We start from the raw sequence: 26,891 nt of genomic DNA, 5'->3' as shown, positions 1-26,891 counted from the left end.
AGATATTTCGTCCTAAGAATTTTCGTCCAGAGACATTTAGTGCAAACACATTTGGTCCAGGGACATTTGGTCCAAAGGGCAATTTGTCCAAAGAACATTTTGTCCAAAAGACAATTGTTCCAAAGGACATTTCGTCCAAAAGATATTTCGTCCAAAAGACATTTGGTCCAAAGGATATTTCGTCCAAAAGAAAATTGGTCCAAATGACATTTCGTTCAGGGATGTTTAGTTCAAAGCACATTTCGTCCAAAGAACATTTGATCCGGTAACGCTTGAGGGTCAAGGGTTTGCTTCTATTAGAAGAGTAAAAGTGATGCATATAACATTATGACTCACAAGTAATACCTCCCAAGTGTAACACTCCAATTTTCAAAAAATTAGGCAGGTAGATACTACACATAAAATAAATGAATACGTGTTTCTCGGCGGAAAAGTGGTTTTAGGGGGGCAAAAGCCCCTACTCAAAATTTTGAAAGTTGACGCCCGAAAGGCAAGAAGAAGTAGACCGAAGTGAACGAAATTGTGCACAGATATTGCAGACGTAAAATGAGGGAATACGTGTTTCGTATTTTCCTGGAAAAAATGGTTACGTGGGGCACAGAACCCCTCCAAACCTTTGATCACGAAATATCAAAAGTACTCATAACACTATGTCAGATGTGTGTAAAGAACATGAAGAGTTGCAACGAAATTTGAGTACTGACAATACGCAAAAATTAAATGAACACGATTTTTTTTTATTTTCTGCGGAAGAGTGGTTTTAGGGGCAAAAGCCCCCATCGAAAAGTTTGAAACTTGAGGCCCGAAAGGTCACAAGAAATGAACCAAAGTGAATAAAATTTTGCAGAGATATTGTAGACATAAAATGAGGGAATACTGGTTTCGTATTTTAATAAAAAAAAAGGTTTGGGTGGGACACAGACCCCTACAAAACTTTGATCGTGAAATATCAAAAGTGCTAATAACAGTATGTCAGAAGTGCTTAAAGGACATGAAGAATTGGAACGACACATTGTGTAGGGACAATAGGGGAAAAATAAACGAATGTGAGTTTATTTTCTGAGGAAAAACGGTTTTAAGGGACAAAATTCCACACCCAAAAATTTGAAATTTGAGACCTAAATGGCAAGAAGAAGTGTACAGAATTGAATGAAACTGTGCACAGATATTGTAAACGTAAATTGAGGTAATTGGGTTTCGTATTTTCCTGAAAAAAAAAAGCGGTTGCATATATCTCGGACCTTTTAAACTGTTGATAACGAAATGTCAAAAGTGCAAATAATTATACGTCAGAGGTTCTTAAAGAGTATGGAGAATTGCAACGAAACCTCGTATAGGGACAATTCGCAAAACAATAAACGAAACGTGTTTTAATTTGTGCGGAAAAACGGTGTTGGGGCCTAGGTCTCCTCCGAAAAAAAAGTAAATATTACCGTAATAGCGCAGGAAGTAGTGGACCAAAGCAAATGAAATTGTGGGTAGACATTTTAGAGACCTATGTAAAATAAGGTCTTTCGTGTTTCTGAAGTGTCCCTATCCGCTTTGCTTCAAATTTGGCACATCAACAGCAAACACGAAATTAATCGACACGTGTTTTTGTTTATGCGGAAAATCATTGCAAGGGTTAAAGGTGCCTCCTGAAATGCTATAAAATACACTATACTGTTTGTGCTTGTTGTTGATCTGCCAAATTTGAAGAAATCAGATGGAGACACTTGTGAAACACGAAAGGCCTTACTTTACGTATCCAATATCTACATACAATTTCATTCGCTTCGGTCCACACCTTCCGCCACTCAACGCCCCGGTCCGCTCAACAGTTTTTTTTCTTTTCAGGAAAATACAATATCTGTGCACAATTTCATTCACTTCGGTCCACTTCTTCTTGGCTTTCGGGCGTCAACTTTCAAAAGTTTGGGTGGGAGTTTTTGCACCCTATAACCCTTTTTTCGCAGAAAATAAAAAACCCGTCTTCATTAATTTTTTGCATATTGTCCATACACAAAGTTTCGTTGCAATTCTTCATGTAAATTTAGGCACTTCTGACATACTGTTACTAGCATTTTTGATATTTCATGAGCAAAGGTTTGGAGGGGTCCGCGCCCCACACAACCATTCCTTCTAGAAAACACGATACCCGTATCCCCTCATTTTTCGTCTACAATATTTTTGAACGATTTCAGTCATTTCGGTCCACTTCTTCTTGCCTTTCGGGCGACAACTTTCAAAATTTTGGGTGGGGGCTTTTGCCCCCTAAAACCGTTTTTCCGCAGAAAATAGAAAACACGTATTTATTTATTTTATGTGTAGTATCTGCCTGCCAAATTTTATCAAAATTGGAGTGTTACACTTGGGAAGTGTTACTTGTGTAGCTTCTTATTTCTAAAGGAAATTTTGAAATAGAGATTTATTCTGCAATTTTCTTTTCGATGAAACAAATATATGCTGAGATGTTCAGAAAAAACGTAAACGCCTGAAAACTAAATGGCCGCCTTTCTTTGCTTTCATTATTAATTTTACAAGAATACAGTTTTAGCTTCGCAGAAATACAGTTGTAGCTTCGTTGGTTAAGGAATTCACCTCCCAAAATGATAAACAACCCTTTGAAGAGCATACTTTCTCTTCATTTGCGGACAACATTGCCTCCGCATGGTAATGTGAATCTTGTATTTGGTTTGAGACTTTGCAATGGATAATTAAATGTACTGTGCTGTACCGAGAAAATGAATATGAAGGCAAAACTATATACTATATTTACATAAGGAGTAACACTGAAATAAAAATACAAGACAAGTTAACAATTCTGGTTTGTCATACAACTCACTAATTATGTAGAAACGTCTGCCGAAGTTACACACTATCAATAGTCTACGAATAGAAACCAGACTTGTGGTTAATCTGAAAAGATACGTATATTCTACACGAAATGTTCCAACTTTCATCTTATATTTGTCAATCACTTTTCACAATGTTGCAGCCAAGAATGTGACTGTTTAAGAGTATTATCTTTGGACACTAAGAATATATTTCACACATGTGTACTTTTCTATTCTCAGTATTTCTTCAAATATACTTGACACATAATTTTTCACTTTTCTAACACAAGGGTTTGAATACCTAATATTTAACTTACTCAAATTTAAACTCCATTAATTTTAGTTACCGGTACTTATTTTAGAACTATTTCATTCACAACATGAAAATTTTAGATGTCATGTTAGCAGTTATTACAGCAACATACTTCAGACTGCAACCTTTCCTTCACTCCTGTTGTTCGGCCATCTTCTTTTCAAGCGTTTACGTTTTTCTGAATATCTCAGTATTATTTGTTCTATCGAAATGAAAATTGCGGAATGAATCTCTATTTCAAATTTGTTTTAGAAATAAGAAGATACTGAGTCATAATGTTATATGAATCACTTTTACTCTTCTAATAGAAACAAACTCTTGACTCCCAAGCGTTACCGGACCAAATGTTCTTTGGACGAAATGTGCTTTGAACTAAACATCCCTGGACGAAATGTCCTTTGGAACAAATGTATTTTGGACGAAATATCCTTTGAACCAATTCTCCTTTGGACGAAATGTCCTTTGGAATAATTGTATTTTGGACGAAATGTCATTTGGACGAATTGTCCTTTGGACCAAATGTCTTTGGATTAAATGTCTCTGGACGAAATGTTCTTTGGACGAAATATCTTTCGACTAAAAGGGTGGACACCCAGTGGGCCAGTGTGAGTCACGGTGAGTGGTGTTTCGCAGTAGGTCACGTCCTTTTGACCCACGATCCACGGACCCACTCACAAATCTTGACCCATTTCACCCACTTACCAACCGACCCACTGACCCACTCCATCTTTGATTTTAATATGTCTTGTTTCATTTAAAGACGAAACATACATCCACATAATTTTTTCATCGATTGCGAAGGTTGGCTTAATATCATAGTTGTAATGGTAATTTCTTAAGGTGAGAAATTGATATTATTAAAAAGCCCATCTTGAAGTGGGTACAAATTACCTTCCAAAGTTATTAGAAACGCTTTCTCACCCCGAAAACTATGAATTCGACAAATATTTAAGTAATTTTTGAGATTTTATTTTTAGCTCTTCCAGGCCATCATCCTGTGAAGATGGGGATGAGTTTGGATGTAACCTCAATTGGGTGCATCACTATCCATCTCAACGACCGAGAAAATTATGGAGAAAACACTAAGATCAATCGTTTTACATTATTTTTACATGTCACAGCTCCAAACATCCGTAACTTCATACTAGTGCAATATTTTCTTCTTAGATTGAAAGTAATATGTCCCCCAAGTTTGGTAATGGTTGTCCCAGACATTCCAGAAATACGTTGGAATATTCATTTATACAGGAACATTAAAATGCATAGAGCTGTGCGGGCAATGCATTCGATGCTGCCCTTGTAAATTCAAAATCAGGCTGACATGTTCGTTCAGAAGTGTTGCTATTTATCTCGGTGATAACGAAACCATGAACTCTACACTAATATCGGTCGTTTTGAATCATTGTATATGTTACTCCATTCGACTCTCCTTATTAGATGTGCTAGGGGATCTTACTCCTACTGGAAGTTAAACTTAAAGATCATCAGAACTGCTCCCAATGAACTTGGGAACCACGAAAGATATGGGTTGTATACTAACATTGGTCATTTTCAATTATTTCTACATGTCACAAATTTCACCCACTCCTTCATTGTGATAATGAGAGCTTGACTTACATGGCATCGGAAGTGCCACTCTTTATCTAAGAGACCCCCAAAATTATAGATTCGACACTAATGTAGGTCTTTTTTATAATTTTGATATCAGCCCTTTCATTCCTCCTAGGACAGCAAACGGATACTGCCACCGTTAGGACTAAATTTGGTCTTAAATGGCATTAAAATTTCTACCAATTAATTTAGCGAATAGTGCTGCATTTAGAAGCTCGGCGTCCCTACGCACTTTTGCTCTCGGCGCTCCCAATAACTACATATTTCTCCGCCCCTTGATCCCTAACTAACAAATAAAACTTAATTGAATATGCTTAATTAGTGAATTTAGTGCAGTTAAATACCACTCACTAGATGCTACAGATACAACTACGTAAAAAAAATGGGAAACATGTTGTGAATTATTTTCAGATTTCTTACGCTATCATTAAAAATATTAGAATAGTAAAAGGGGATTGCTCATGAAATAGTATATTTGCTCTCGATTTTTTAAAATTTTTTCATACGAAAAAAATTAAAATTTTAAACTTTGCGCTCTTCAAATATGTTGCCCTCTAGGCACGGGCCTATTTGGACTAATGGGAAACGCGGCACTGAAAACTTACGCTTCGGCTCTAATATCGGTTGATTTCGATATTTTTTGTCGCTACGTAACCACCCTGGGTGCTAATGGGAGCTTAATTGGACTTAAATTGAAAGTAGAACTGTTTACCTAAGAGACCACGAAACTATGGATTCGATACTAATATCGATCCTTTTCTAGCATTTTTGATATGTATCCCGACAGTACTCTTTTCCAGATTGTAAGAAATATGGTTAAAATTGCTCTAGACATATCAGAATTATGTCGAAACACACATATACATCTACTTTCATATATATAAATACAGAGTGAGCGAGCGAGAAAGTGAGAGAAAGCGACCAAAGGCATCACCACTTCCACATTGCAAAAGCATATATCAGGTATTGAATTGAAAATCTATGTAAAGACTTCTGCTGTGGCATGCTTCATAAGGACAATTCCAGTCTGCTCACGTGACCTTTGGGGTTCATGAATTTCTTGCGAGCGTTCCGACTTTGGATTCTCTGTTTATACCCTCTTTTTATGCCTCGGATATTTTTTCAAGAATATCAATGACATGCCGTAATACGAATGTTGAGAAGTAACCTCTATATGACAAATAGCTGCAAATAAATACACTACATAATTTATTTATTGCGATGATATTATTTTCTTAATTTGAATTTAACATTCATATATATCATAGAATACCAACGTACTGTGAACACCTGTTATATTTTAAAAATAATAATCAGTATGTTCTGCAATGATTATATGTTATATATATACAACTGACGTGTTTTAATGTAATTTTTTATATAATTTTTCATGCATTGCGGAAAATAGAATGTCATAAAAAACGTTGACTCAGATGGGAATCGAACCCTCAACCTTACGATTTGAAATCCAACGCCATACAACTGAACTAACACAAGCGCTCTTCGGAGAATACTTCTAGCGATATATAGCTGTATTTAAGATAATAATTACATTCATATCCACTACAAACGCTGCTTTTGTTCTACTTTGACTTTTATTTTAGTACTCAGGACAGAATTATGTTCTATGTCTTAACTTTCACTATTCTTTTACATATGGAAAGATTCGTTTACGTATCTAAATGTTCCATTAAGTATGGAGAGCAAAATGACAAACAAGCATGTGCTGACATTAATACAAAGTTTCGAAATATTGTATCATTAAGAATTTCAATCAATGTTGCTTTTTATATATTATTGGTAACAAGTCTTATTATATCTAAAAGAAGAAAAACACATCTGCAAGATTTTCCCCGATTACAAAGGTTGGCTTCGAGGTTCGAACCTGGTTTACTTTTTTCCGAAGATACCCGAAGTCGGACTTAGAAAATGTTTGCCTCGACGACTCAACCTTTTTGATACAAGGTGTACACGCAAAAGCATTACATATGGTAACTACGTCTTGAAAATTATGTCAATGAGGTGAGCACCATGCTTATTCAAACAGATATTTGCACGTCGCCTCACAGCACTCACAGCTCGTTGAACCATGTCCAGCGGGGTTTGGTGGATTGCATGTTGAATGGATTCACGCAAATCCTGTAATGTTGCTGGTTTTGTTGCATACACTTGTTGCTTCAAGTAACCCCATAGGATGAAGTCACATGTCGATAGGTCGGGTGACCGTGCAGGCCAAGGAACATTGCAGCGACGAGACAACCCGTCCTGTAAAAATCCTCCTAAGAATGTTGATCTATGCAATTGCTGTGTGTGACGTGGCCCCGTCTTGTTGGAACCACATCTGTCTAAGGCGATGCCTTCGCAGTTGTATGGAGTAAAAAGTTTTCGAGCATGTCCACATACCGAGCACACATGACAGTTACAGTGTTACCATCCTCGTTGTTGAAAAGTATGGTCCAATAATCCCATCAAAATAACACCACACCATACTGTTACTTTAGGGCTATGAAGGGGCACTTCATGCAACATCCTTGGATTTCTGGGTGCCCAGTAACGGAAATTCTGCTTATTTACACACCCATGAATGTGAAAAGGACCCTCGTCGGACATGATTAACCTCTGCATAAAGTTTGGGTTCTCATTAATCATTTGCAACAGCGTATTGCAGAATTGTACGCAAGCATTAAAATCCTCAGGAAGCAACTTGTAAATCATCTGCATTTTGAATGGGTGGAAATGTATGACCTGGTGTAATATTCGCCGCACACTCCTATCTGACATGCCAAGTGACACAGCATGCCGACGAGCTAAACGCCTTGGACACCTAATTAATGGTCCTCGAACCCTCTGTATGTTGCCTGGTGTTCTCACTGAACGTCGACGACCTGGGGATTTCTTTGATATTGCAGAAGACGAAGCTCGGAACTTTTCCGCCCAATTAAGAATAGTTTGTCGTGTCGGTACCTGTCAATTTCTGCCAATGTTAAAATGACGCCGATACTTACGCTGCATAATCGTTGCAGAGTCTTTGTTCTTAAAGAAACACTCCACTGCAAAAGCGCGATGTTCGTTAGACCAACGCTCCATGGCTTACGTAGTTCTTCCAATACTGCGCATGGGCACCGAACAGTCGAACAAACCTACATGCATATACAATGCTTTGAACCACTTTACAAAACAAAACAACAATGAGCACGTTATTTATCGGGTTACGTTTTCTATGTTCATTTTACATCGTCTAACTACAGATAGTGATCAGAAAAATGGAAACACCTGTAGTTGGCAACACGTCAGATGTATGGGTTCGCAGTGGTGTCGTGGCGCCAGCAGCGCCGGACCGCTGGTGGTGGTGTGTTAGGTCGGTCTCCATACTACGTCAGGCGCACTGGAAAAGCAGTGTCCAGTGGCTGCAGCAGACAGAGGTAGTGTAAAATGGGAGACCTCTCAGATTTTCAAAGAGGGCAAATTGTTGATGCGCGGTTATGTGCAGTGAGTGTGACGGCAGTGGCTACTGTGTTAGGTGCGTCGCGTGGGACAGTATCGAAGGTAATGATGGCCTACACAACACACGTGAAAACCACATCGGGGAAGCGGAACAGTCGGCGGAAGAAAATCATGAGTGACAGCTCACGCCGGGTATTAAAGCGCATTGTCACGCAGAACCGTCGTGCCACTGCGGAGGAAGTGACGGAGGAACTCAATCAGCACCTCACCCCCTGTTTCTACAATCACAGTCCGCCGCGAATTACATAACATGAACTTACGGGGTCGTGTTGCACGGGCCAAACCGCTCATCAGGGACCATAACGCTTTCGCACGCCGCAAATGGTGCCGCGACCATGCAACTTGGACCGTTGAGGACTGCAAACGTGTGATATGGTCGGATGAGTCATCATTCATCCTATTCCCAACCACGGGCCGTGTTTATGTGTGGAGAACGCCCAACGAAGCTTATGATCTGCAGTGTCTCCGCCCAACTTTGAAACATGGCGGCGGCTCGGTGATGCTGTGGGCCACCATATCATGGTTTTCATTGGGTCCTGTGGTCACACTTAGCGGACGAATCACTGCCAACGATTATGTCGCAATTTTAGGAGACCACTTGCATCCTATGGTCCGGATGTTGTTCCCGGACAATGACGCCATCTTCCAGGATGATAATGCACCCATCCACATAGCTGACGTTGTTGCAGCGTGGTTTGAGGAACATCGGAATGAAGTTCAACACCTCCCCTGGCCCGCCCAATCCCCACATCTCAACATAATTGAACATCTATGGTCTGTCTTGGAAACACGACTCCGGCGACGATTACCACCTCCATCCTCTCACCCAGAACTGGCCGATGCCCTGTACGAGGAATGGTGTAAAATTCCACTTGCTACCATTCACGACCTCTATGCCTCCATCCCACGTCGCATCAAGGCTGTTCTGAAGGCGAAAGGTGGCCCGACACCATATGAATCTGGTAAGGTACGTACAGGTTTTTCCATTTTTCAGATCACCATCTGTATTTCTGCCTCACCCTTTATTTTAAATATATTTCATTTTATTCTTTTTGTTTAATAAATATATTTTTCTTTCTTTTTCTATGGGAATAAACAATTCTCATTTTTTCTTTTTATTATGGGAATAAGGAAAATATTCTGAACAATTTTAAAGCACTGAACGCCAAGGCGGAGGTAAATATGCTATTTTATTTCGTTATCTGTGTGATATATGGGATATATTTTTCTTTCATATATAGGAAAAATAACGTTTCCCTTTAGTCTCTTAAGGAAATTAGAAAAATGGATATTCATAACAGCATTGGTTTCAAACACTTAATGTCAAGGAGCAGATAGACTAATCTATTTTGTTCTCCCCATGAAATAAGCATACCTATTTCCTTCTTTCTTTCTTTCTTCATGGTGGACCATCAGACATACCTAGACGATAGCCAGTAGTTTGCCTGATGGCATAACGTCGCGTAGCAAACAACTCGGTTCGACACGTGCCAATATATCTACCTTCTGAACAGAGTTGGAAGTCATTTTTTATTTTCATGATTTCATGGAAAGTTATATATATATAAAATTCATTTCAAACGGTTCAACCATTTTTCGTTATGATAGACAACGCATTTTTCATTTATATACTATGTAGATATACGATAGTAGTATTGTTACTGTCTTTTTTATTTATTTATTGATATAAAAATGATGTATTAACTTTAATATTTAACAGTATCATACAAATTCATCGTGCGTATGACGACGTGTCGTCGGCTCCAGGTCTATTCCGGTCATGCCGGGACACGAGTGTGATTGCATTCAGGTCACGAAATTCGTAACCAATTATCACTGCTTCAAAATACCAGTATAATAATAGGATATGTTCTAACCCCAACGGGTAGGAACTGACTGTGGTTAGATTTTTTTTCCCTAAAAACGGAGCTCGATTCCCAGTAGAGCCTATGGTTTCGGATCCCACGTTAAGCTGTAAGTCCATGTCTCATATAGCCTCGCTGCTGAATGGGACGCTAAAGTAAAAGCAACTACTACAACTAATAACAGACATTCTACAAAGAGCTCTGCAGACCATTTTCTTCATAATAAATATTTTTTTCATATCAAACAGAGCAACCATAAATGTATAATTACAAGCATTCTATTAAAATCTTCCGAAGTATTCAGAAACCTAAGAAAACAAAAAACAAAAAAAAAACAAGAAACAAACAAAAAAGCGATTTGATGTATGAACTTCTACCAAACATAAGTTCTAGCAAGCGAAGTTGGCTATTTTTAGCATTATTCAATTTGATCAGTTGCTACATTTGCTACAATGATCTCCCTGAAATATACGCAAAGGAGAAAATACTTTTTGACCAAAGATCAGGCTTTAGATTGGTTGATTTATATAAAAAGAGTGAGTTTGTAACGACACTATTACAAAAATGGGATTCAAACTTGTGTTGCGTTATTCAAAGTTTAAAGTTCTTAACATATTTCAGATTCTATCGAGAATCGAATTCAAGGTGTATATTTCAAGGTGAAGTGTCCATATCTGTTCAAGAAACTTGTATTTCAGAATCTACTAGCAATATTATCGCTAACTTCAAATACCCTGCATTTCATTCAGTATATTGTATTATAAAACATTGCTTAGTTCCATTATAAAATTGTCCATAATATTTGTCATATTATTTTCGATATTTTAGGTATATATATATATATATATATATATATATATATATATATATATATATAGATAGATAGATAGATAGATAGATAGATAGATAGATAGATAGATAGATATAGATATATATTCCATATATATATATATATATATAAGTAGGGGTGGGGTGGGGATTCTGCGCCACTTCATCATTTCCAATAACAATCTAGCACACCATCAATAATAATAGCTCACCCCTAATAACAATAGCGCATCCCCCTACCTCCAAATAACTTCTAAACTACCCCTAATAATTTCTACCGCACTCCCTACTTCCCAAATAACTTCTATCACATCTCAAATAACTTCTATCTTACTCATAATAACTTCTAATGCATTCTATTACTAAATCTAGTTACAAAAACCAAAAAAATCACTAAATCTAGTTATAAAAATCACTAAATTTAGTAAAATAAAATTACAAAACACTTTTATGATTTTACCATAAAAGTTAACTAAATTCTACATAATTACATAATACTTACAAATTAGTATATTGATTGTTACAAGTTCGGATACTGATAATGGAATCTTCTGCTAACCTCGTTCTCAATAGGAAGCAATGACTTCTTAAACTCTGTCCACTGATCATAATTCAAGCTGAATAGACAGCCGTTAATATCAAAAACTACTTGAACTTCGGTCTGCACATTTTTCACAATTACATAGAAATTATTAGTAAGTATAAATTTCTTTTGAGGATCCATTCTATTCACTCCCTTTTTTACTTCTGACAACATATTTTTGGTCATTTTTATTATTTTTTGGATTCACATACAGAACTCAACAGTTGGATAATTATCTTTTAAACCAGTGTATTTGATTTTTATTCCATCTTTAACGATCTCATCAATCATTTTATCTGTTAAGTGTTTTGTAAATCTAGGTGGAAGAAATACCTTAAACTCTTCACATTCAACTAAAATGCTCTTTCCAAACTTAGTTTTAATCTTTTCCATTTTCACAATCTTATATTCTGTATTTAATTCTAATTCTCTTAATCCAATAACCTGTTTTTGTTCAAGACTTCCAAGTTTATTTAAAAGTTCAATATGACTCGCCATCGTATTTATTATATTAAAACTTTTTAAAAATCAGTTTCTAATAGCCTCGAATTTCATTAAGTATGTCATTGATTCTGTTAACAATATCTCTTACATTTTCATCTGTTAATTCACCATTCATGAGCTTAATTACATTAAGCTCATCTTTAAACAGCCGAATTCGATTCACCATATTTTTATAATATTCTTTCTTTGAAGCTATATTAAACCGTGTAGATAAACCAGTTATAACAGCAGAAGCCGAAGCAAATGCAGTTGTAATAATTGAATATACTGTAACAGGAATAAATACATTGATGAACCCTGTAGAAGCTGATAATAGAATTGATAACGTAATAAGAGTAATATAAACACATTTTATTCTCTTAAACTTCCTTTTGTTTTTCATTAATAACTTCTCAAGATTTAATATAGTATCTTCAATTAACACAATTAAATTCTCACGTGGAATGTTATCTGGAATAGTCATTTTATTAAATAAGTTTTTATGATATTATCATAAAAACACTTACAAACTAAACAAATCTAATAAACATATACTTGATTTATATCTTCTCAATTATTTTTTTCTTTCTCAACATCATACTCTAAATTTTTCTTACCAATCATAACAACATAGCAAATTGTTTTATCTGATACATCGCTTTCAAAATTAACAGTCAGTTTCAAATTAGTTGTATCACTTACAGTTACTGATTTATGCTTGCTTGTGTTAATTACGAACATCGACCTATTTTCTAAAAATTCCTTAGGATAATAAAACATCTCAGTATTTCCAATTGTAGCTCGCTTATATACCGTATACATTTCATAAACTTTCAAATACTTATGTTTTGCAAAATCTAAGTTTAAAGATTCTAATGGGAAAGATTCATTTCTAGAATTACGAAAATGGATATTCTGAACTTTACAATGATCAAAATAGCTTGAATCTCTTTCTTGATTATCATTTCTATCAGTTTGGAAAAAGGCAATCACAAAATTAGGCATATCAAATTCACTTGAGTTAAATTGTGTGGTTAAATCGAATTCTAAATATTTCCCACTAACTGATTTCTGCAAACATTGATACGTATTGAATGAAATAGGAATCTTACCTTCTTTTAACATATTAGATCTGAACAAGGTGGCATAGTTAGGTTCATAATTAACAATAGGCATTCTTAACTCCATATTTGTAATCTTAATTTTACCTGGATGTGGTTGATCATTCTCATATGTTCCATCCTGCTTTTTTGTTTTCCAAATAGCAAATGCATTATCATCAGAACCACTTCTTTTAAATGTATATTTCAAACCTCCTTTCCACATAATATCTTTAAAATCTGAACAAAATCCTGGTAAAAGTCTTAGCAAAAACACTATTTCTTCATCTGTTCTTGCCCACGTAATTCCTTCCCATCCACATTCATCATAGTGATTTGCCTCTGGTTTTGAAATCGTACATGTGTTTACAGCTGTTGAAGTTAAACCAGGATAATCTATAATATCTAATATCTGACCATGCTTACTAATTTGAATTTGAGAAAACAAATGTGGGAAGAAATTATTAATAAGTCTAATATTTTGACCAGTAGTATATTCTCCATCACCAACTCTACCTCTAATTTCAAAAGTTACATACATATCAGCATAATAAGGATGTATGAAGCCATCACCCACGTCAATATCAAATTCAATAGACCTGTTTGGCTTATTTAAATTCTCGATTGTTTTTTGATTAGGTTTAAAGGATTATAATTCATATGATTCTATTTTATCCATATTTATTATAAAACATATTTATAATTGCTTTATGAATTAAGCCCATAAATTAAACCCATAAAACTTAAATATAACTTCTCCAAATATCCTTATTCCTATTCACCTGACCAATAATTTCTGAAAAACTATACCCATCTGTAAACATTTTTAACACTGTAATGCATAAATGACCACAAATTACCTCGTAAAAATGTTGTATACGGCTGCTATTGTACTTTATATTATGACCAAGATATTTTACGAGTGTTTTTGGTGGATTACCTGCAAATGAATCAAACACATACTTTTTATTTCCTTTTTTCCAATAACAAATCCAATGGGTTCCTATATTTTTAGACGTATCAAAATTAACAATACCACACTCATTCTTCCTTGGTTGTTTACGCAATTCATCACTCATAAATACACCTCTAAAGTTTCTTATCTTAAGTTTTTTAACAAGTTGTATTAGATCTAAATTACTTAAAGGTTTAATTTCTTCTTTTTCTTTACTGTTTTGGAGTTTACGTTTTTTGAAAGCTTACCACCTTGTTTTTCTTCCATTGCTAAGTTATGTCGCTTTTGTTCTTCTAATTCCATTTTATTCTTTTTTGCATCATCTACAGTCTTAGCAATAGCAGCCGCACCTCCAGCAATAGAACCTAGAGCACCTATTAAAGCTAAAATCGTTGGAATAGTAAATATAAAACCACCATAATGAACTTTATTATCATTTGCCTTCATTTCTTTGTTTATTTTCTTAAGTTGTGGTATAGAAAGAGATAGAGACATACATTGTCCTTTACTTAGTTTCGCCTCCTTTTGTTTGAGTTGTTTGTTAGTTAAAATGTGATGTATATTTAATTGTTTAAGTTCCTGATTAGGAATCGTAAATGTAAAACCTTTTAACTGCATATTTATTATATAAATTAAAAGCTTTTTATGAAAAAATTCCATAAAAAGTACATATATAAACCTAAATCTAAAAAATACTTATAAACCTAATCTTACTTTCATTACTTATAAACCTAAACCAAATCTTACTTTTGTATTCATCATTAAAGCAGTTGCAAGAGCAGGTAGTTTTTCAGTTATTAAATTAGCATCTTTAACAAAAACTCTTTCCCAAGCTTTATTTTCTAATTCCTTATCTGCAATATGTCTTGATTCTGTATCTTTATTATCCCTATAGTATATATCATGTTCTTTACAAGCCTCATCTAATTTGTTAATACCTTCATCACCTCTTTCTAATCTTTCTTCTAACTTAGTCCCAGGCCCGCAAAATCTAAATCCTGGAATATGCAACTCAAATGGAAGTTTATTAATCAAATCATTTACTAATCCTTTTCCATACTTTTCACTATTCCAAAATTTTGGTGGCAGCGTATTCAATATCTTTATCAAATAACCTATACCTTTTGGATCATTAGGTATAAATTGTGCAAGTTTAGAATTAATCATATCCATAATACCTACTTTCTCATTATAAAAGTTATCATTTCCAGATTTTTCTTCCCCATCAATAACAATCAAGCGATCAATCAGTTTTCTCACATCATCCATCCATATGTATTCTTTTGATAATTCGTTATATACCTTTATTCCTTCTCCAGATTTTGGTGTCTTTTTTGAAGGTGTTGTTGGTTTTATATATTCATCCCAAATAGGTTTGATAATTTCTTTATATTTTTTACCTTTACTAGATTTTTGTTTTCTTGTACTTGGATCATTATTATGAAATGCAACACTAGAATCAATTACTATTTGTTTATATTTTCTAGATCATCATCATTATAATTTGTTGGATTATGTTTTGTCAATAATTCCCATAAACCTTCTGTTCCTGTATAATGTCGATTATTAATAACTAAATCATCACCATGAATTTTAACTTCCGCATTTCCTATCATATGTATAATTTTCCCATCTTCATCATATGGTTGTACTCCAAAAATTTTATCATCTCTAGTTGCATAATATCTTGAGGCAATATTACCAAAATGAGTTGTTGCTAAAGATTCTATTCCTTCTACTTTATATTTAATTTGTTTTTTCATGTGTTTTATTTCTTCTGTTCTAGGCGTATCACTTTCATTTATAGAACTATCATACATAGGCGGTGTTTCTAATAAGCTTGAATCCACTCTAGCACTTTTATGTACAACTGGAACTAACTCTTGAATTATATTTTTATTTTCTTCTGCTACTTTTGATATATCTTGCCCTAAATCTTTAATTGCATCAATAACAGGCTGATCTTGTTCTTTAAATTTTTCATACTTACTTCGATTACTTTGTTTAATTTCCTTAAATCTTTTAATAAGTTCTTCTTTTAACTTAATATACTTCTTAGCTTTATTAACATCCATTTATTATATAAAGAAAAAAAAATAAAAACATAACATAACATAACATAACATAACATAACATACATAACATAACATAACATAACATAATATATACGTTCACCTGCATTCATATACGTTTAGTTTACACTTTTAGAAATTCTTTAATTTTATTTCTATATTTACCATTATTCACCTTCCTAGTCATATCTATTGTTAAGAAACCATGTTCTTCACTCCAACACTTGCTACATAATGATTGTAATTTTTCAAACGACATATCAGATGCAACAAATTCATCATATATATGTTTTAAATTTACATTGTCCTGTCTAAATATACAAAGAAAGTTTAAGTTGTCCCTAATTAACTGTTTTGGCACTTTAGAATATGTTTGTCCAAGATAGAAACAGTTCAAACTCTTATGACGACCTCGAGTAAAATATTCTCTAACGTGGTTTTGTTCTTCTAATATGAAATCATCAAATACTACCACAGAATAATCCTCACATTCATCTAATGGAATAATCTCTTCATTGTTTCCTTTTATTATTGCTATTGTGTCTTTAATATTACGTTCTATATCTCGAAAAAGTTGTATTAAGTGTTGGTATTTAGGTTGATTTAAACTTTTAGAATATATATAAACATTTGCATATTTAACCATTTAGGTGCCAACAAAAAATTATCAATCATTAACGTTGTTTTACCACATCCACTAGGCCCAACTATTAAACATCTTATATCATCAGGTAACAACTCTCCATTCCTCTTACTCTTCGCCGTTTCTTCTGTTAACCTTACTTTAATATCCCAATTATCCATATTAGTTATTTATTATATAATAAATGAAAGTATTTAATTTAAATGGTTATTCATCTGTATTAAACATGTCTTTGCACTACCCATTTGAAAACGATTTAGAAGTAGCTGTTGCAGGATTTTATACAACATACTTAACACCAAACATTACAGAAAAGAACAATAAATTAACGTTTTGCACTGAAGAACCTGAAGTTACAAGACAAGCCATAGTTCAACCTGGTCAATATAGTTTAAAAGAATTAGAAGAATATATTAAATCAAACCTTCCATTCTACACTGATGAATTCAAAGATACTTTTGAAATTACAGAAGACAGGAAAAGAAATAGAGTTAAAATATTTAGTGAGGTTTGTGATATAACCTTAGATACCATTAACACTGTATTAGGTTTTAGTGATAAAAACTTGGCTAATAACATAGAACATATTGGAGATAAACCACCAAGGTTTCATCCATTTGATACTATAATATTCATTGTGATTTAGCAGAAGGTATGATTTTAAAACACAATGACACAACACACAAAGAAACGGACTTAATTGCAACATTTAGAATAAATGCAGAGTTTAGAGAACCAATTATGTATGAACCTAATGAAAAGATATTTTTCCCAATACATCACAATATATTTAATAATTTCAAAGTTTCAATTAAAGATGAGAATGGTGATTTGATTGATTTTGGTGGAGCTCGTATAACTGTTTTACTTGCTGTTAAATAACTCAAATTATTATATAATAAATATGGATATTTTTGGTAATACTAAAAGGAGGACTACAAACCTCAATCATGTAAGTGAAGTTTTTACATCAAATAATATAACATGGGTTGATTTTAAAAACAAAAGACTTGTTAATGTAGGTGATGCAATTGACCAACATGATGTAGTAACTTTACAACAGCTAGATTTAATAAATAGTAATGTTAATAGTCAATTGGAAGGTGATAGAAACAAATTTGAAGATGTATTAAAAACATTGCAAGACACATATATAAAGAAAGATGATTTTCAAAAGATTAGGATGGATACTACTAAATTGATTATGCAGAAAGAAGCTATACCCCTAATATGTCGATTGAGAGTTTAAAATGTTAAGGAACCAATCTTTAGAATATTTAATCTCTCTAATGGTTACAAATTTCTATATAATGGGAAAATAATGCACATGGAATTAAGTTTGGATAAATACTTTCTAGAGATATATTTAGGTGACACTTTGATTGAAAATTTACCTGTAAACATTAAAAAGGGTGATATAATTATGTTTCAAGCAAATAAGAATTCAGCTATGGAAGGAGGACAACCATTGCAAGTTATTATGTATATAGAGAGAGAACTTTCATAAAACCATTTGCTATATTCAATCTATATAACAACATTCTAATTCAATCCATATATATATAACATTTTAATTCAATCTATATAACAACATTCTAAATTGAATTATACAGATGAATTATAAATTGTTATATAGATTGAATTATTGTTTGAATTATAGACTAAGTTATAGAATGTTATATTGATTAAATTATATAGATGAACAGTGTTTGAATTGTAGAGTTATTATATAGATTGATTATAGATTGAATTATAGATTGAAGTTCATGATCAATTATAGTATTAATCAACAAATACCAACAACAGCATTAATTATAGTATTAATCAACAACAGCATTAATTATAGTATTAAACATCAAATATCGACACCCGTTAATTATAGTATTAATCATCAAATATCGGCAACAGCATCAAACAAACATATGCTTGAATTAGAGTTTGAATTATAGTTTGAATTAGGACAATCTTTAGAATTATGTTGTTAGTTGATATAGTGTTTGAATTATAGATTGAGGTTAATAATTTTCCATATAATAAATAGTATGATGTATTGTGTTAAGTGTAAGAAATCAACAGATACAAAAATAGATAACATTAGAATAGAACAAACAAATAATGGAAGATATATTAAGAAAGGTATATGTGTTGTATGTGGTACTAATAAATCCCAATTCATTAAAAAGCCCGATTGACTATATGAAGATGAAGGTATTAGAGAAGACATTATAGAAGAAATTCATAAACCATCTAGAAAGAATTATGCTAGGTTAAGTGTTATTGTTAAAGGTATAGATGATTTATGGCAAGCTGATCTTGTGGAAATGGATAGTGGTGTGTTAAAAAATGTTTCAAAATTAAATAAAGGGTATAAGTATTTGCTAACGATTATAGATGTGTTTTCAAAATATGCATTTGCTGTTCCTGTTAAAGATAAGAGTGGTAAGAATGTTACAGAAGCATTTGAATCAGTGTTAAAAGTAAGAAAACCTAATAATTTACAAACTGATCAAGGTAAAGAGTTTTATAATAAAGAATTTGAAGATTTGATGGGAAAAAACAATATCAATCACTACTCAACATATAGTGGTAAAAAAGCTTCTGTTGTTGAAATATTTAACAAAACACTTAAACAATATATGTGGAAAAAATTTACTGTTCAAGGTAATTATAAGTGGTTAAAAATATTGCAAGGTTTGGTTGATGAATATAATAATAAAGTACATAGAACAATTGGTGTGAAACGTGTAGAAGCGAATAAGAAAAATGAGCATGCGATATTGAAAAAAGTGTATAAGAAAGAATATAAGTCTGTTAAGTTAAAGTATAAGATTGGTGATTATGTTCGTATAAGTAAAATTAAAGGTTTGTTTGAAAAAGGTTATACACCAAATTGGTCAGCAGAAGTGTTTGTTATTAATGAGGTTATTCCATCTAATCCACCAACATATAAAATTAAAGATTTAAACAATGAAGAAGTTAAAGGAAGATTTTATGAACCAGAATTATTGAAAACTAAATATAAGGATGAGTATTTGTTTGAAAAAATATTGAGAAAGAAAGGTAATAAAGTGTTTGTTAAATGGTTAGGGTTTGATAATTCACATAATAGTTGGATAGATAAAGAAAATGTTGCAGTGTAAATTTAATGTGTTTAACTTTTATGAATATTTTCATACAAGGTAATAAAGTTTTTGTTAAATAATTAGGGTTTATTAAATGGTTAGGGTTTAATAATTTACATAATAATTAAATAAATAATTTGCATTAATAATTAAATAAATAATTTGCATAATAATTAAATAATTAGAGTTTATTAAATGGTTAGGGTTTAATAATTTGCATAATATAATATTATAAATGTTGTAGTGTAATTTAATGTGTTTAACTTTTATAAATATTTTCATAAAAGGTAATAAAGTGTTTATTAAATGGTTAGGGTTTAATAATTTACATAATAATTAAATAAATAATTTGCATAATAATTAAATAAATAATTTGCATTAATAATTAAATAAATAATTTGCATAATAATTAAATAATTAGAGTTTATTAAATGGTTAGGGTTTAATAATTTGCATAATAATTAAATAAATAAAAATAATATAATATTATAAATGTTGTAATGTAATTTAATTTGTTTAAACATGAAAAATATTATGAAAATGAATTAAAAAATCTGGTGAATATAAAAAATGATAGTGTTTTTTCATATAAGGTGTGTTATTATATGGAAAAACACTGTATCATTTTTTTTATGTCGACATTAACAACTGTATTAGAAAAGTAAGTATGCTAATGTTGGTATAAAAATATTATGAAAATGAATTAAAAAATGTAGTGAATATAAAATTACGATACAGTGTTTTTCCATATAAAATGAGTATGAATAATGTTAATTTTACTGGTGAGGAGATGAAGGAGATGTCAATTACAAAACTAAAACAAATATGTAAAGTCAAGAAAATCCGCGGCTATAGTTATTTAAATAAGAGTGAATTAATAAAAAAAATCGAACAATACCAAAATGAACCAGATGAATTGAAAGTTATATACACAATGAAAGTTGATGAACTAAAAAACCATTGTAGAAGGAAGGGGATAAAAGGTTATTCTAAATTAAGAAAGGCTGAACTTATTGACCGTATTATAAAATATGAAGATGAACAAAACAGATCACAAATTAGAAACATATTTCCATTTAAACAAGATGTTTTTGAAGAATCCAAACCACAACGAATACCAATTAAAGTACAAACAAAGGAAACAGCAATACAGAAACGATTACAAACTATCACAATCGAAAACATAGGAGGATATAAGGATCCGGTGAAGTTTTTAAATAAAAGTGGGAAAGTAGTTATTAATAAAATCAAGGAAGAATTAAAGCACCATCCATTAAAAGTCAACCTTGTATTCATTTGTGATTATATTAAAGATAAAGAACTACAAGAACGCAATTTTAAAACTATGAATGAAAGAATATTACAATCAACTGACTTAGATGAATATATAACCAATGCTAAACAAAAACTATGTAGAGAGATGGAGGAATTTCAAGGAAGAGGTTCAGGTAGGTCATTACATCAAATTAAATATTTAGAAATCAGATTAAATAAATATGTACCATTACGAGCTTCTTCCTATATTGACCTTCCTAAACCAATTAAAGATAAAAAAGCAGTGATTAATGTTCAAAATAAAGATAATAAATGTTTCTTATATTCTATTGCATGTTATTTAAAACCTATAGATCATCAATCACATCCTCAACGGCCTTCAAACTATACAGAAATTGTGGATGAATTACAAGAGAAATATTGTAAGGGTATTGAATTTCCTGTACAATTAAAAGATATAGTAAAGTTTGAAAAAAGAAGTAACATATCCATTAACGTGTATACCTATGATGATGAATATTATATATACCCACTTCAAATCACAAAAAATAAGCAGGATAAACACATCAATTTATTATATGTAAAAGATGAAAATAATGATCACTTTTGTTGGATAAAGGATTTATCAAGATTAATAAGAAGTCAAGTAACAAAGCATAAGGAAAAATTATACTTTTGTGATAGGTGTTTAACAAGACATTTTAGAAATGAGATACAATTACAAGAACATGAACTATATTGTAAGGAGCATGAATCTGTTAGAATAGAACTTCCAAAACCATATAACAATCAAATACAATTTCAAAATTATAATAGATCATTGAGGGTACCATTTGCGATATATGCCGATTTTGAATGCTTGTTATGTAAAATGGATGTAGACCATAATTGTTCTAAAACTGTGAAGTATCAAAAGCATTTACCAATGAGTTTCTGTTATTACATCAAATACTCAAATGGTGTGTATAAAAGGCCTGTTAGTTATATTGGTTTAGATGCTGCAAAGGTGTTTGTGGAGAATTTAAAACAAGAAGCAATAGAAATAAAGAAAATATATAACAAAACAGTTGAAATGATTGACCTAACTAAAGATGAGGAAAATAGATATAATAATTCCAATAGTTGTCATATATGTGAGAGAAACTTGAATGATTTACCACCAGCAATTGAAAAACAAATAAATATGTTAAATAAGAAAATAAAATTCGCTAAAAATAATGATAGCATGGTTGAAAAATTAGAAGAATGGAAACATGAATTAGGTAAATGTTTGAAAAATATAAATATAAATAAAGCAAAAGTAAGAGATCATGATCATTTAACTGGAAAGTTTAGAGGTGCAGCTCACAGTTATTGTAACTTAAGCCATCGAAATCCTAATTTTATTCCAGTATTTATTCACAATTTAAGTGGTTATGATACTCACCTGTTTGTTAAAGAACTTGCTTATGATAAGAATGAAATAAAACTAATTGCAAATAATGAGGAAAAATATATAACATACTCAAAATATGTGAAGGTTGATAAAAAGAATGGAATTAATTTACGATTTCTAGATTCATTTAGGTTTATGTCAAGGGGTTTAGCAGAACTAGCAAATAACCTTACAAAAGAACAATATAGAGAAACGTCAAAGTATTTCACTAATGATTTATTAGATTTAGTAATTAAAAAAGGTGTGTACCCATATGATTATATTGACTCAATTGAAAGATTAGAAGAAACAAAACTACCTTCAAAAGAAATGTTCTTTAATAAACTTACTAACACCCACATCAGTGATGAAGATTATGAGCATGCGAAAAATGTTTGGAAGTCATTCAATATTAAAAATCTAGGTGAATATACAGAACTTTATAACAGGACAGATGTATTAATATTAGCCGATGTATTTGAAAATTTTAGAGATGTGTGTTTAAAGGCATATGGTTTAGATCCTGCTTGGTATTTCACTGCTCCTGGTTTATCGTGGGATTCAATGTTAAAGGTGACTAAAATCGAACTAGAAATGTTAACTGACTATGACAAAATATTAATGATTGAAAAAGGTATAAGAGGTGGAATTTCACAATGTAGTAAGAGGTATGTAAAAGCAAATAATAAGTATATGAAAAGTTATAATAAAGATGAACTTTCAAAGTATTTAACTTATCTAGATGCAAATAATTTATATGGATGGGCAATGAGTCAATACATGCCTTACAAAGACTTTAAATGGGTTCAACCTTACATAAACATAATGAATATTCCAGATGATTCAGAAACTGGCTACATATTAGAAGTTGATTTAGAATATCCAGAATACATACATGATAAACATACAGATCTACCATTAGCTCCAGAAAATATGTGCCCACCAGGATCGAAACAATCAAAATTATTAACAACGCTTTACAATAAAGAAAGATATGTTATTCACTATAGAAATTTAAAATTATATATGTCACTTGGAATGATATTAAAGAAAATTCACCGAGTATTAGAGTTCAAGCAATCAAACTGGTTAAAGGAATATATTGATCTAAATACAAATATGAGAACGCAAGCTAAGAATAATTTCGAGAAAGATTTTTACAAGTTAATGAATAATAGTGTATTTGGTAAAACAATGGAAAACATTAGAAAGAGGCCATCAATTACTTTAGAATGTGATCCAATGAGGGTGGAAAAGTTAATAGCGAAACCGAACTTTGATTATAGAACAATATTTACTGAAGATTTGTGTGCGATACATATGAAAAAAGAAAAATTGATCTTCAACAAACCTATATATGTTGGTATGAGTGTGTTAGATTTATCAAAACTATTAATGTATGACTTCCATTACAACATTATGAAACCTAAATATGATATTGATATAAACTTATGTTATACGGATACTGAGAGTTTTATATATGAAATTGGGACAGATGACTTCTACAAAGACTTAAATGAAATGATTGATTTATTTGATACAAGTGATTATGGAAAGGATAATCAATGTGGAATACCATTAGTAAACAAAAAAGTATTAGGAAAGATGAAGGATGAAAACAATGGTAAAATAATGACAGAATTTATTGGGTTAAGGTCGAAAATGTATGCCTTTAAAGTTGAAAATAAAGAGGAGAAAAAAGCAAAAGGAATAACAAAATGTGTAGTAGCAAAAGAGTTACAATTTGATGATTATAAGCAAACCCTATTCAATGATGTGAAAACATATAAAAATATAAATCTAATTCGAAGTTGTAAGCATGATGTGTACACCATAGCTGTAAATAAATTAGCTTTAGATTCGAATGATGATAAAAGATATATATTAGAGGGTGGTGTAAGTACATTAGCTTGGGGGCATTATAAGATATAGTTAAAATGTATTTATGTGTAATTTACTTTTAAGTCATATTTAATTAACTTTTATGTATAGTTTAGTTTTAGGTCATATTTAATTAACTTTTATGTATAGTTTAGTTTTAGGTCATATTTAATTAACTTTTATGTATAGTTTAGTTTTAGGTAAATTTAATTAACTTTTATGTGTGATGTAGTTTATTTTAGGTCATATTTAATTAACTTTTATGTGTGGTGTAATTTACTTTTAAGTCATATTTAATTAACTTTTATGTATAGTTTAGTTTTAGGTCATATTTAATTAACTTTTATGTATAGTTTAGTTTTAGGTAAAATTTATATTTTTAAGTCATAAAAGTTGTTTTTGTAATTTTATCCTTAGACATAGACAACCAGTAAATACATGAAAATAATTGTTTTGTAGTCTAGTATTTATGTTCTGTTTAAATTTCCTTAATACATTCTTACATAGTGAAGATTTTTGATTTTTTTATAATTTTATCCTTAGACATAGACAACCAGTAACGCGTTAGAAAAAAATTATAAGAAAATAGAAACCATTTACCGTTTGAATTTTGAAAATCGGTTAATATTTGACGATTTTATAGCAAGTTCAAAATTTCGGGAATTTTTTACGGGTTTATTTTTGAGTTTTCGGGAAAATGTTATTCTTTAAAAAAGTCTTAAAATTTTATTTGACTTATGGTAGTATTTTTATTTTTTCGATTTGTTGAAATTTTATGGAGATATTGAAAAAGGGAAAAGTATCCTTTGGGTTATGCAACCATCTATGCATTTTAGAAAATTGGATATGTTATTAGTATTCATTTGCCGTTTGAATTTTTGAAATCGGTTAATTAGGAACCGAGGTATAAAATAATAACGTTATTTGGGGGTGTGACTTCCAGTGTTGCCAACTCATTTTTAACAATTATCATATTTATTAGTAATGGGGTGAATTCATCCCTATATGTTTTAAAGCGATATCTTGAAAAATTAAAATCCTGGAACGTTCCGAAAAAATATATGGAGTTGGATACACTGACTTTTTCTTTTTTGAACATTAATGTTTTAGCTATATTTACCACCTAGGTGACTATGATCAATAAGTTACTCACCTACTCAATAGATGGTGTGGCATGCTGTATGTTTCAGAATTATAAAAGCTAGAGATTTGCGGACAGATTTTGTATCAAGAATTTTCTTCAAAGTGATGACCGTGAATCGAAAAAAGCGGGACTGACAAGAAGCCGTGACACCTAGGACAGACAGCCAGGACGGACAGTTTTGGTGTTGTTATTATTACATACTCAGAAGAAAGAGAGAAGGAAACTGAATTGTAAATGTGTGCGTGTGTGTTGTGTTGGGTTGTATAAATACAGGTGGCAAAAAGCTAAATTCGTTATTTTTTATCCGATTTTGATAATTCGAACGGCATTTAAAAGAGTATGTATCAGAGTTTAAAATGCAATTGTTTATTCTTGTTAAGTGTTGTTAGATTTAGTAATTTTTTTTGTTTTTGTAACTAGATTTAGTGATTTTTTGTAACCAGATTTAGTGATTTTTGAAGTCTAAACCGGTTATAACCAGATTTTGTAACCAAATTTTGTGATTTTTTTAAAGTCAAAACCGGTTATAACCAGATTTTGTAACTAGATTTAGTGATTTTGTAACTAGATTTAGTGATTTTTGTAACTAGATTTAGTGATTTTTTATAACCAGATTTAATGATTTTTGTAACTAGATTTAGTGATAGAATGCATTAGAAGTTATTATGAGTAAGATAGAAGTTATTTGAGATGTGATAGAAGTTATTTGGGAAGTAGGGAGTGCGGTAGAAATTATTAGGGGTAGTTTAGAAGTTATTTGGAGGTAGGGGGATGCGCTATTGTTATTAGGGGTGCGCTATTATTATTGATGGTGTGCTAGATTGTTATTGGAAATGATGAAGTGGCGCAGAATCCCCACCCCACCCCTACTTATATATATATATATATATATATATATATATATATATATATAGTTTCATTTCATTATATAATGAAATGTAATCCCATGGTGACACTTTGAACAATAATCTCTGTTTTGTTAAGGACTAAAAGATGAGAATTTTATATAAAAACGAAAAAAACAAAATTAGTGATATTTAGTTCCAGAAATAGGGATGATGGAAGTCAATGCGCTGTTCACGCACAAAACAGCTGAAATCCATTTCCTTGACCATATTCAATTTATTTTGAGCTGTAATCTTATACATAGTTTTTTTAACAGTCAAATCTAGAAGTTTTATCCTTGTAAAATTCTACTTCATTTTTTGCTTGACAAGAAGAAATAAATAAATACTTGCAGAATATCGAATGACACCTTGAACTGTAACCATATGTTTCTTTC

The sequence above is a fragment of the Thermobia domestica genome, chromosome 17, assembly GCF_964235325.1.
Source record: "Thermobia domestica chromosome 17, izTheDome1.hap1.1, whole genome shotgun sequence".
NCBI classification, from domain to species: Eukaryota; Metazoa; Arthropoda; class Insecta; order Zygentoma; family Lepismatidae; genus Thermobia; species Thermobia domestica.
Note: the sequence above shows the minus strand (reverse complement) of the source record.